This window comes from Nicotiana tabacum, chromosome 22, assembly GCF_000715075.1.
Source record: "Nicotiana tabacum cultivar K326 chromosome 22, ASM71507v2, whole genome shotgun sequence".
NCBI classification, from domain to species: domain Eukaryota; kingdom Viridiplantae; phylum Streptophyta; class Magnoliopsida; order Solanales; family Solanaceae; genus Nicotiana; species Nicotiana tabacum.
In genome coordinates this window covers 140,082,330-140,094,616 of record NC_134101.1, presented here as the reverse complement: position 1 = coordinate 140,094,616, position 12,287 = coordinate 140,082,330, and positions in this window count along the sequence as shown.

Here is a 12,287-nt window from a genome sequence, read left to right as displayed (position 1 = left end):
TACTGAGGTAGCGATGAACCCCTCTGGAAACTGAGCTGGCGTTGCTCGAACGGTCTGAGCCGGAACTTCATCATCGAACTCCACCTGAGGCCTCGCTATTGCTCGAGCTCTAAGCAAAGCCCTACCCCTACCTCGGCCTCTAGCACGGCCTCGACCTCGTCCTCTGCCTCTCGTAGGAGCTGCTGGTGGGGGCTCAGGCTACTGATCAGCTGATGAAGTAGTATGTGTTCTTTCCATCTGTGAAAGAACAAAGTAGAAGTTCAATTAGCATTAAGAAATCAAATCGCACGACAGAGTAAAATAGATGTGAAGTTATTCCTAAACTCCATAGCCTCTGAGGGATAAGCACAGACATCTCTGTACCGATCCCTCAGACTCTACCTAACTTGTTCGTAAATTGTGAGACCTAGGCAACCTAGTGCTCTGATACCAACTTGTCATGACCCGGATTTCCCACTGTCGGGATCGTGATGGCGTCTAACTCTTAGAATGCTAGGCAAGCTAACAGATACAGTTCTAACACATTAATCATTAACCAAAACGGTAATTAACATTAGTTTAAACCAAACATATATGAAGTGCAGAAATTTTATAAAAGTTTAAAACACTAATAAATAACTACCCAAAAGATCTGGTGTAACAATCCACGAACTTCTAAGAGTTTTCTACAAACACTAGTTTAAAAGAAATACATCTGTTCTCAAAATGAAAAGAGACAGGAATCTAAGGTAGAGGGAAGAGGACTCTAGGGTATGCGAACGCCGGCAGATCTACCTTGGGTCTCCTGTGGAATGAAGGCCGCAACTCAAACTCTGCTCACGAGGTCCGGCACCAAAATCTGCACAGAAAGTGCAGAGTGCAGTATCAGTACAACTGACCCCATGAGTGGTAAGTGTCGAGCCTAACCTCGACGAAGTAGTGACGAGGCTAGGACACGACAATAATATAAACCTGTGCAGTTAAATCATATACGAGAAAGTAATAATAACAGAAATTTAACAAATCATAACGGGAAGGAGAAACATGCTGAGGGGAATATCAAATTCTGACAGTAATACAGTAAAGAAGCAAAATAAATATCATGCTTGAACCAACAAAAGTAATAACATAGCAACATGTGCATGACATCACCCTTCATGCTTTTACTCTCGTCCTCACCATAAGAAACAACAAAAATGGCACGGCATCACCCTTCATGCATTAACTCTCTTATAATCATGGCACGATATCACCCTTCATGCATTACCACTCATAGAATATGGCACAACATCACCCTTCGTGCATTAACGTTCACTCACAATATCGTGCACGACATCACCCTTCGTGCTTTACACTCTTCCTCACCCAAAAAATAGAAACAATAACATCCCGGCAAGGGAATCGGTAATAACCAATCTCGTTTCAACAGTTAACTTCATAATATAAGTCTCAACTTGAGTCAACGCTCAACAATTATCCAATACCAGGAAAACAGACTTGTTCAACATGAAGAATAACAAGTTTAAGCATGAACAGTACGTAATAAGAGACACAATGGTCACGAGTATAAGACGCACTTGCATGCTATGACCCAACAACAACGTATAAATACTCGTCACCTCACCTATACGTCGTACTCAACAACTAAACAAGTAGCAAATAAGGCAACAACAACTAATCCCTCAAGCTAAGGTTAGCCACAACAATTATCTCGATTCCACGGTCAAAATCAAGCCTCAATTACCGCTTTCCTTCTCGATTCCACCTCCAATTTACTCGTATCTAACCATAATTAACTTAATAACATCAATAAATGCTAGAGAAATCAATTCCTATGCATAATTACAAGTTTCCCAATATTTTTTCCCAAAAAGTCAAAAATTTGATCCCGGGTGTGCTTGGTCAAAACTCGAAGTTCGGACCAAAATTCAATTATCCATTCACCCCAGAGCTCGGATATACAATTAGTTTTTGAATCCGATATCAATTTGAGGTCTAAATCCCCAAATTTTGAAATTCCTAAATTCTACCCAAGAACACCCAATTCCACTATGAAAAACCCTAGATTTTGTGATGAAATCTTGTAAAAAGATAAATAAAATAAAAAAAAAGATTGAAAGAAATGAGTTAGAAATCGTTTACCTATGATTTGGGGAAGAACTACTCTTTAGAAAATTGCCTCTTGAAGCTTAGGTTTGAAAATTTGAGAAATGAATTAATAATCCCATCCAAAACTCGTTTTGAACAGTTCCAGGTATCACATTTGCGATCACAGGTTCACAAATGCGAACTCACAAATGCGACCAATACTTCGCAAATGCGAAGCTTAGCCTGACATGTTGTCTTTGCAAATGCGAACAATTGTTCGCAAATACGGCCACTGTTCAAGTCGCAATTGCAACGATGAACTTCGCAAATGCGAAGGTGCCCTCCCAGCCTAATGATCGCAAATGCGAGCCTGCAGACCTGCAACATACCAGAAAATTTCCTTAAGTCCAAAACACTTAGTGGCCTATCCAAAACTCACCCGAGCCCTCGGGCTCCAAACCAAGCATGCACACAAGTCTAAAAACATCATACATACTTGCTCATGCGATCAAATCGCCAAAATAACATCTTAAACAACAATTTTAACACCAAAACTCATGAAATTTTCAAGATAGTTTCAAACTTCCTATTTTCTCAACCAAAGGTCCGAATCACGTCAAATCACCTCCGTTTTTCACCAAATTTCACAGATAAGGTTTAAATATTATAACGGACCTGTACCGGGCTCCGGAACCAAAATATGGGCCTGATACCAACAAGTTCGCACATTGTTCGATTTCCACAAACTATATTTCCAGTTAAACAATTTTCTTCAAAAATTTATTTCTCAGGCTAGGGACATCGGAATTCAATTCCGGGCATACGTCCAAGTCTCATATTTTATTACGGACCCTCCGGGACCGTCGGAATACGGGTCCGGGTCTGTTACCCAAAACATTGACCGAGGTCAACTAAAATTATCTTTTAAAGTCAAAAATCATTTTTTCTTAAGTTTTTCACATAAGGACTTTCTAGATACACGTCCGGACTACGCACATAAATCGAAAAGAAATAAAATGAGGTTTTCAAAGCTTCGAAAAATGAAATCGGATTCTAAAACAAAGATGACTCTTTAGGTCATCACATCAAAAAGCTAGAATTCCTAACTTATGACTTATGCTTAAAAGTCACTTAAAATAAAGCCATCCAAACGGGCTCTTAACATAAGCAAGTTGTTGGGATTTTGCTTGAGTTAATTCATCTTCTTTTTCACTTTAAACTTTTTATTCTTGCACGTCTGAACCTTAGGGAGCATTCAATCAGTAACTGCTAGAAATTTATAAGTACAAAGGATTCAAATAAAAAAAAAATATCACACCTCGAATCTGAACCTAGCTTAAAATAATTTTTCGATCCCTTATGCCACTTACTAGAATAGTTCCCCTTATCTCGAGAGGATTCAACAATCTGTGTAGAAATTAAAAAAAATATTTTTACCTTAATTATGGAATATAATTATTCTGACTAAGGGAATTCAACTAAACCCTTGCCGCAAACTAGCTCTGCCACTAATTGTAGTCATGGGCGGAGCTAGTATGTGGGATACGGGTTCGGCCGAACCCAGTAACTTTGGTCCAAATTATGTATTTGTCTTAAAAAATCCATTAAATATATATACAAATTATTAATTTAGAATCTAATAACTTAAACGAACTATAATCTTGTCCATAAACATTAAATTTTGAACGGTTTAAATTCACACATTCACCACACAATAAGGGACTTGCAAAAACAAATTCAGTAAAAAAGGGAGTTATACGTACTTTCTGTGCAAAAAGTTACATGGAGTTATTATTGCCTTGACAAATATGACAATATGTTAGTCTAGAACAAGCTGGTGCTTACACAAATTTGTCTATTTCCTTTAAAGCATTAACGTTACCCCTTATGACATATTAAGGAGATAGAAGAACCTGCAAGGAAAAAGTGGTCTTCAAATCTTGTGAGAAAGGAGAAGGCGTGTACTTAAATTTACAACAGTATGATGATAGTGTACTTATTGTTGTAACGGGAACAAAAGGCTTTTTCTTCACAGTAAAATTTGCACGACCTTTCTTTACACAGACTTAGCACTGCACCCCTACATGAAAATAATTCATTTCAGAGGCCCCTTTATGCTTATGAACGTTGCCCTCATTTCTATACTTAACTCATTGTCCTTTTACATCAAACATATAATGAAAAATAAATTAAAAGAATCGTTGTCCTGTTTGCTAGGAATTGAAAGCGTGCGTTCTGAATACCTACTCACTGAATATTTATGGAACATATTAAATGTATCTAGAGGTGTACAAAGAAAATCCATAAACTTTACCAAATCGATAATTCGAGTCAAATCGGTAAAAAAAAATTCGATTACGATTTGGTATGAGTTGTTTGGTATTGAGAAAAGAAAATTCAACCATAATTGGTTTAATTTGGTTTTAAATAAAAAATCAAACTGAAACTAAACCAACCCGATAATACATTTATATAATTTTTAAAATATTTTATTCATATAAATATTTATTGTAATGTAATTTATAAATATTTCTTAATTTTTTTTTTACAGTTTTATCAATTAACCAAGTATTTCAAGTTTGGACTTTAACATTTTTAAATGATAGTAATTCAAACAAAGTTCAAGCCAATACTAATACTAATAAAAGAAAATTAATTCAACACTAGGAATGATGATAATGTTTACATTGGTTTATAATAAAAACACATAACTTAGTTTATCCTTTTTTATTGTGTGTGTGTTTAGTTATGTAATTAATATATAGTACTTATTAGCTATACTTATTTTAGCATGACCTATATAGTATATTTTGATTATGTTAATTTTTATAATGGCTTATTAATTAGCAATATTTGCTTTATGCAATTTTATTATCTTTGTTATTGAATATTTTAGTATAATGCTATGACTTACTTTGTATTATTGCGTTATTTTCTAGAAAAATACATTATATAGTTGTATCTTACTAGTACTAAAGAAATATTTGGAGCACAAGTTACATATTTTGTGCCATGAAGATTTTATTGGGAAAAACCTGAAAAAAATAAAAAACCGAGATTGAAAAACCCGACTTTGTTGATTTGGTTTGGTTTGATTTATAGATTTAAAAATCCGACACCATTGATTTTGTTTGGTAACTAAAAAATCAGAATCAACCTGACATATGTATACCCCTCCCTATATGTATCTGTGTCTTAACATCTAGAAACAAATACTTAATCATGATCTAAAGTTAATGAATTTGTCACCGAACCATAGCTTGTCTTAGACTCTTAGTTACTGAATCTATAATTAAATATTTATATATATATTTAATAAATTTTTTAATATAAATTATGAGTTTAAACAAAAGTTAGTTGATTTCTCTAAACCCGTAACGAATAATCTAATATGTACGACATCAATCGTGAGTATTTCAACTTTTTACTAAGGTTTCGAATATAGGGCAGATCGGTGCACGAAGCATTCCGTATTCATGATGTAAGGTTCGGGGAAGGGCCGCACCCTAAGGGATGTAATGTAAATAGTCTACCCTGATGCAAGCATCAATAATTGAGTCCACGACTTAACCTATAAGTCACACGGAGATAATTTTATCATTGCTCCAAGGCTCCCTTCAAGATAATTTTCAAATGTATATGTTTAATCGCGGAACATAGTAAATCTTTGTACTGCAGTATATTTCTCAATATTGTCGTCTTGATTATCGTTGTTAAAGTTCTGTGTTTATTGAACACCACATTTACATGTGACTGCAATCCTAACGTGAAGCCTACCACCAACAATATTCAAAATTATAATATTGGAATACAATAGGCAATAGCTTAAAAGTTAGATAATCTCTCGGTCTCAATTTATGTGACCTTGTTTTACTGGAATGAAGTTTAAAAAAAGAAAAAACGAAAAACTTATATATGAAATTTATGATCCTAAATAGATCATGATATTTTTATGGTTATAAGATTTTAAAACTTGTGGAGTACAATTCATGCAACTTTGACCAATACAGCCCCATAATTTAATGAAGAAATTAAAAAAGAAATAAAGTCCCATAAATTAAAACAAATGGAGTATAGTTCTAGACAAGAGGGGTTGCTCTGATGATAAGCAACCTCTACTTCCAATCAAGAGGTTGTGAGTTCGAGTCTCCCTAAAAGTAAGGTGGGAAATTTCTTGGAGAAAAGGATACCGGGTTTTTATTTGGAAGCAACGACCGTAATCGAAACCTAAACAAATAAAGTATAGAAGTGTTTATAACTTTAAATGGAAAAGTCATAAGTTCATATATATCAAAATGACAAACACGTGCAAGTTTAGGTGTCCATTAAACCGTTTTGCTTTAATATAAAGATTTCTGGCTTTCAATTACTTTGGGACCCCCTCATCGTGAAGGTGTGGATGACTTTTTATTCACCAATTTAATCATAGAACAGTTGATCAAAGGAGCGGATGCCATTAAATATGGTCAAATGATAAATTTGATGGAACTATAGTCTCCCAAAAGTTTACTAAGAACATCATAGATTTATCAAAATAATATTTGAAAATATATCTGCACTCCATAGTTGATCAGTAGCTGTATCAAACCACATCATTTAGAGCAAATAATAAATTGAGTTGAAAATAATTCTAATAAGATTTGTCTGAAAGGAAAAACGTTCGTAAAAGATATACTATAATTTTCTGGTTCCACTTTAAGTGAGGGTTAAATAATTTTTTCTTTGACGCTAGTATTTTATGTAAGTTTTTAATTGTGTAAATTTTAGTAAAAAAAAAAAATCAAAATTCAAATTGAGACAAGATTATTGAAAAGTTTTAACGCTTGTACTCCTTCATAAAAAGAGCAGAATTTAAATAATGCATTTTTTTTAGTATAAAAATAACTGTAGGTAGGTTTTCTTTTAGCAAAATTCCTTGAACAAGAGCACAGAGGGTTTTTTATGAGAATCCTGAATACTGCAGTCAAGTGGATGGGACGTTAGATTAGACTACAGAATGTCACCTTCAGCTGGGCCGCTACGTATGTCGGCTACAGTGAACCACACCGGACTCTTTCCTTTCGGGTGTGGGGGCCCATTTAAGTTTCTGTGTTTCGGTGCGGTCCAATCCAACGTACCATATTTAGGGCCTAAGACTCTAAACTCCAGTCCAAAATCCAAGGTCCCACGGCCTAGCCTATTGTTGTTGTTTTGATCCGGAAAATAGCAGAAATAGAACACTAGAAGTGGTGATGTTTAATTTTTACACTTTGGAGTTTGGAGCAAGTCACTTGACCAATAGGCAAACCTTAATGGTTAAAATTTTTGCCCATTGAATAAAAAACCAAATAACCTACTCCAAAGGTCAAAATTCAATGCTAATTTCTTTCAAAGGCATTTATGAACTTAACCCGTTTTAATCTGTGCGGACCATACAAACAAATCTATTGTAGTTACCACATCAAAACTAGGCACAACCGATCTCTTCGGGATGTCCAGTTGGTTTGGAGGGGTCATTTATATGGATGACCTGGGATCGATCCTCTCTCAATGCCTTTTGGAGTGAGCCTGTCGCACAACGCTTGCCTACTGGCCGCGAATTCCTCCTTAACCCCCCCCCCCCCCCCAACCCCCCACAAAAAAAAAAAAAAACTAGGCACAGCCCACGTTCATTCCCAACCCCAAAGAGTCAAGTTGCAAACAACCTGAGATTCGTAGGTCCCCCTGCTTCTTCCATTTTGAGCGGTGATTTCAAGGAAGTATTTTCTTTGTGGATTATATTTCATAAAGTTCTCTTAAAAAAACTATATATGTGATGTTTAACTTCAAAAAATAATTGAAGGTACAACATTCATATGGCTCTTTGATTTGCGAATAAACTTAAGCATGAAATATAACGTCCAAAACGGGGTAGGATGTGATGGTGCTCTCGAGCAAGTTCTGCATGAAATATAACGTCCAAAACGGGGTAGGATGTGATGGTGCTCTCGAGCAAGTTCTATTCTAACTAACTGAAATTCTAAATGAACATCAATGTCCAAGAAATTCATAAATAAATCTTAAGATAATAACTATCTGAAACTGGATTTAAACTTAAACCTTAACATGTCTAACAACTGAACCCACTAGCAAAATCCTGAGTCTCTATTTGAAAAAAATCTGAGTACATAAGTCATCACAGCATTCCCTTGAAATAATATATATGTATTTAATAATAGTTAAATGTCTGAAAAGAATATTGACACTACTTCTATTTAATATGCCTCTAGTGCTTCGTCACATACAAACTCAATGCCTACCATATGATGTGACATGCCCAAACGGGGGAAAGACCATACCCCAAAAGTCTTATTGACAATACCTAAAGCGAAGGACAAGACTAACATGAGCTATATTAATATAACAAAACATAACAAGATAATTCACATAACAACAACTGAATAATCTAAAAGCTAAAACTGATTTTAACAACTGAATTCAAACTAATAACTGAAAGCTGAAGTTATAAATTGAGTATGTATCTTATAACTGAAACTAAAATAAAAAGTTGAATTTACAACTGACATCTAAAACTGAAGGTGTAAATTGAGTTACTTTTTAAATAAATAACTTTTCTAAAAACTTTGCACATAGTGAGTGGCCCTAGATGCGCGAGTATCGGGGAGCGCGTTAGCACCTGCAAGCATGGAGTAGCTAACCCTAGCCACCTTGGAACTCATGCTCGGGGAGATTGAGTACTTCTCCCTTTCCGAATGTGATTACAGTAATATGAATCTGAATGAAAGTCTAAACAATACAATCAATTACACATAAACAAGCAACCGCAGCACATCATAGAAACTAATCATTTTTCATTCTAAATTTGAAAAGTAGATTTAAGCAATACAAGCATTTGCACATGGACATATAATTTCACCCAAACAAGTAACTGCAATATTTCGTTTAACTGGGTTATTTTCTGCCATAAGAAGTTTATTCTAAAAATTATGCAAACAATAGTATGCACATTCTAATCTAATATGAGAATGTGGGAGTTGATTATTAAAATCAGTGTAAAGAGTAATTAGTTTACCGGGTATCATTGCATAAATATTGGAGCGTAAATTTTTTGATTTTATAGGCATTCTTGAAATTTTCCATTTCTATTATGGAATCTTACAAAAATATTCCAAATAAGTTCTAACTTACCAACCTCTAGCGATTAATCATAGACTTACCAAAACTAGTCAAGCACATATAAAATTAAAAATACAAATAAATAACGTTCTTTCTCTCCAAGAATCACACGCAAAGATCTCCTTCCATATTTTTAAGCATGATCAGCAATATTAGATGGAAGACAGAAAGAAATTTTCATGGATGAGATAGCAAATAAGCTGATGAAATATAAAAATATACATATATATGCACGATTCCAAAAATCTAAGCAAGGATCTTTTTCAATGGGTATGATTGAAATTCATTGAAACATACAGATGAGTCAATATACAAATTTTGAAGAAGATTGGAGGTGACTTGGACTAATTTGGTATCAAAATTCCTAGTTAAAATCGAGTCAAAAAATTCTTCTGCAACACATGTATCACGCATGTATGACACACAAAGGTATACGTGGATATATATTTGATACAAACATGATACATATATGATACACATATCATTTTATTTTTATGTTTCATCTTCTATTTCGAATTTCCAATTCAAGCCACCTCAAAACTCTGCCAAATTATCATACAATTGAGATTCAAACTCCTTAAGATGTAACCATTCTATCCTAATAACCCCACACAAAAGAAAAAAAATTTGACCTCTTTTTTGCTACAAATAGCTAATTGGCTAATAATGATAACATTTGACTAATATTAATACTAATATTTACTCCCTCCGTTCCAATTTATGTGAACCTGTTTGACTGGGCACGGAGTTTAAGAAAAAATGATGATTTTTGGAATTTGTGATCCTAAACAAGTCAGAAAGGGTCCCAGAGTATTTGTGTGGTTATAAAAGCTTCTCATTAAGGGTAGAATTGTGGGGGAAGTGCACGGTTAACCACTAATAACACATGTATTTACTTTTAAGCCACTGTTTAAAATGTCTTTAGTTTTTAGCCACTGCTTTAATAAGCTTTAACTGTCCGGACGAAAATACCCTTCTACTCATGTCCTTAACTTTTGAACTTAACTTCAGGACTTCAGAACTACATGTCCTTAACTTTTGAACTTGTAACTCTAAGTTTAGGACTTCAGGACTACATGTCCTTAACTTTTGAACTTTGAACTCTAAGTTCAGGACTTCGGACTACATGTACTTAACTTTTGAACTTAACTTCAGGACTACATGTCCTTAACTTTTGAACTTGTAACTCTAAGTTCAGGACTTCAGGACCTATTGTCCTTAACTTTTGAGCTTGTTAGTTTAAGTTGAGGACATATTGCCCTTAACTTTTAGGCTTCTTATCCTAAGTTCATGACCTATTATCCTTAACTTTTGAGCTTGTTAGTCTAATTAGTTCAGGACCTGTTGTCCTTAACTTTTGAGCTTGTTAGTCTAAGTTTAGGACCTATTGTCCTTAACTTTTGGGCTTCTTAGCCTAAGTTTAGGATCTATTATCCTTAACTTTTGAACTTATAACTGTAAGTTCAGGACCTATTGTCCTTAAACTTGTTAGTCTAAGTTCTGGACCAAGTGTCCTTAACTTATGAAATCTTAGTTTCCATGCCAATAATTCCAAGATCTTTGGTTAACACGTAGATACTTAAATATCTATAATTAGAGTCAAAAAAGTGAAAACTCAAATTGATGAATTCTCGTTCAAATGGTCTAACACATTCTGTTGTGACCCTGCACATTTGCCTTTTTCTTTAAATGTCAATAAAAATGACATTTTGATAGAAAGCAAAGCATAATAAAAAAGAGGGTAAAAATGTTAACCAAAATCTTAGCTCAAGATTTAGTTGCTCAACAACAATATTCATCACATCTGTTTTCAGCCAGAGGAACGCCGCCAACAGCAGCATCAGCAGACTTGTAATTTGCCTATTGCTACTGCATCTTCAAACACAATTATCAGCTTTTTTGGATCTCCCACTTCAGCGTTTTTCGCCACAGAACGTTGCCTGGGATTGACACAGCATGATAATCAAGATAATACTTCCCAACTCATGCTCAATAATAATGATCTTAACCAAGATCATACTTCCCAACTCATGATATCTCCCGGAAAGAAAACGAAATTGAAACTAGGTTATCTCCTAGAAAGAAAACGAAAAACGAGTGGGTATCGAACTTGAGAGAGAAGCGAGGGTTTGAGAAGAAAAACAATGGAAGAAAGGGTAAAAATGTCTTTTCATATTAATTTTAATAGAGTAGTGGCTATTTTTGCTCAACATTAGAATTGCTGGATAAAAAATAAATATCACCTTAAATAGTGGCTACCCCATGTCATTTTTAATAGAATTGTAAGTTTAAGCTAAATTATTACCAAATTTTGAAAGGAGTCATTCTTTTTGGAACGGATCAAAAAGGAAATATATTCACATAATCTGGATCAGAGAGAGTAATAAATTGACCATCTACTTATAAATGGAGGTAGATGGTAGTTTCCCTTTCTATTATTCACTCCTTTTAGCAACAAGTGAAATTGTCTTGGGCCCAAGGACAATGATAAGCCCAAGAGACTTTACCACGGGCTGTGTCACTATTCCACGGCCTTATGAGCCAGCTGAACTTAGCATATGAGGCCAGCACGTTGGGCTGAAAATTTCCTAGTCTCCCACTCAACTAACAAGGCTGGCTTGGACGAGCTTTAATATGTTAGTTTTTTTAAGATATATATATTTTTAAAACTACCTTTTTCAGAATAAGATAACTTACCTTGGCAATTTAAGGTAAAGATTATATTTCACTGAAGACTGAATAAATCATAATCACAATAGTATTATAAAATATGTAACTTGCCCATGCATATTATTAGGGACAATAATTCTTGATTTTTGTATCGCAATCCCTACATAACAATTTATGTATTACTATTAATTACGTGAAAATCATATGTGTAAGCCCTACGCATTCATCTTATCAGTGTAGTTAAACTGATTGTACTGCAGTAGTTAGATTTTTGAAGTTAGGACTAGTGTGGAAGTTAAAACTGTTTGCTTTTTATAGTTGACTATTGTGGCCAAAAGTGTTTTTTCTTTTGCCAAAAGCACTTTTGGCTAAAAATTGAGGTGTTTGGCTAAGCT